This window comes from Opisthorchis viverrini, assembly GCF_000715545.1.
Source record: "Opisthorchis viverrini unplaced genomic scaffold opera_v5_21, whole genome shotgun sequence".
NCBI lineage: Eukaryota > Metazoa > Platyhelminthes > Trematoda > Opisthorchiida > Opisthorchiidae > Opisthorchis > Opisthorchis viverrini.
In genome coordinates this window covers 1,220,651-1,222,328 of record NW_008751677.1, presented here as the reverse complement: position 1 = coordinate 1,222,328, position 1,678 = coordinate 1,220,651, and the positions used below count along the sequence as shown (strand labels likewise).

The 1,678-nt window shown below is 39.4% G+C and overlaps 1 protein-coding gene across 1 annotated transcript in view; it reads left to right on the top strand.

Moving 5' to 3' along the window:
• T265_01888 (hypothetical protein) overlaps nt 1-1,678 on the top strand; it is a gene marked incomplete at both ends in the record, with an annotated part of 47,223 nt that overhangs the window by 20,212 nt on the left and 25,333 nt on the right. The window lies entirely within an intron of this gene.

Below are 1,678 nucleotides of genomic sequence, written 5' to 3'. Positions count from 1 at the left end.
AAGTAGTACATCCAAATTCACCTCAGCCTACTTCCAAACAGTTGACCAAATTTTCTGGGATTGCTACAATTTTCCAATCGGTAAAATTATTCCAAACTGATCTGAGGGATATCAGAGCTACACACTGTTTGTTTTCGTGCTACTTTAAGGCTTTGGAGAGATCGTTTTTACTCACTTTCAGTTCTGGCTGTTCTGTTGCCTCGCTCGATATCTGCACAAATATGGGGTTCAGGAAACCTAGCGACCTCATTCGGGAAAGTTATTCGTAGTTTTTCAAACAGCAACAGAGTATGTCTCGCAGTAATTCACTCTCCATTTCCTTGAGTGGGCCTGGTTTCTAAATAAGCCATTAACTTAGCTCTGTGAACATAAAATCACAAAAGGGAATTCGAAATAGTTCAGGGAGCACTTGGATCAAAGTGGCCGATCCGATCAGCCTGAACGTGAATTGTGTCTACGTAAAAACGGACGTTAACCCTCGCTTACCAGAAATAGTAAAACCCAAAAACAATTCACCTAAAACATAAACTTTTCCATTATGAATAACCAGTCAGCCGTGTAACCCAAAAACTCAAGTAAACACAAAAAGATCAAAAGAAACTACTGAAAAGGATACTGAGAACACTTTGACTGCCTACGATCTGTTTTGCTCTTCTTGGGGCCCATCACGTAGATGCAGTCCCCGAGTTTCCGTCCACCCTAAGTTCTACATGAACCCAAATTTGGCAGATTCTGGGTGACTTATTTTACGGGAAACTTATTCTATTTTGACAAACAGCATAAGTTTTACGGAAACCGGAGACGGCTCCCACTTGTCGTGGGTTATGAAAGTATTTTCAGCAAACTTGTGAGTAGTTTCCTTTATGAAAATAAACCGCGACATCCCATATATCGTGATAAGTTAAACACAGTCAGTTGGAAAATATCATGAACAAGAGATGCAGTGAAGAACCCCGTGAAAAACTAATTGATATGCAAATTAAATTAAGGTTAGTCGGTGTTTTCCAGGAGCACGTATTCCAGATTTAAAGCATCCATGTTTGGACTATGGAACATTCGATAATATTTCTGGGTGTACGTAATTTGAAACTCGTATAAATCTAATGCCTAGCTAAGACATAAAATTGCAAATATCGCAATAATTATCTTCAACGTGTTTTGCAAATTATTTTTATGAAGTCATTCAAAAAACACCTTGAAGTTCCAGTTAAGAGCATCTAGATGGAACCACAGAGTATGGATATAGTAGTCTCATCAGTGACACGCATAATCGATGTCTTGCCGAATCAGTGCTAGCAAGTCTTGGGGAAAATATCAGTTCACTTTTACCATGTTTGCTGTCCACATACCAGCCTCAGTCGAAATACCGGGCCTTAAAACTGGTCGAAATAGTTGCCAGTATCCTAATCCTATAAAACTAGCGTGATTACTAGTTTCACTTCACTTCCCATAAAATCCTATCCTGAGAAATTCACAATGGGGCCCTTGGCCGGGGTCGATCTTTTTCTGAGGTGACAAACTTTCGCAGAACATGCGTGCTTATCATGCTTGGTTCCGCGTAAAAAAAGTTTCTTTATTTGGTTGAACTACCCGTCTTTCCTCAGCACCCATCAAGTTATTACTTTGGTCTATTTAAATGGCTTATAGGTTAATTTAACTCTTTACAGGAAACAGCTGA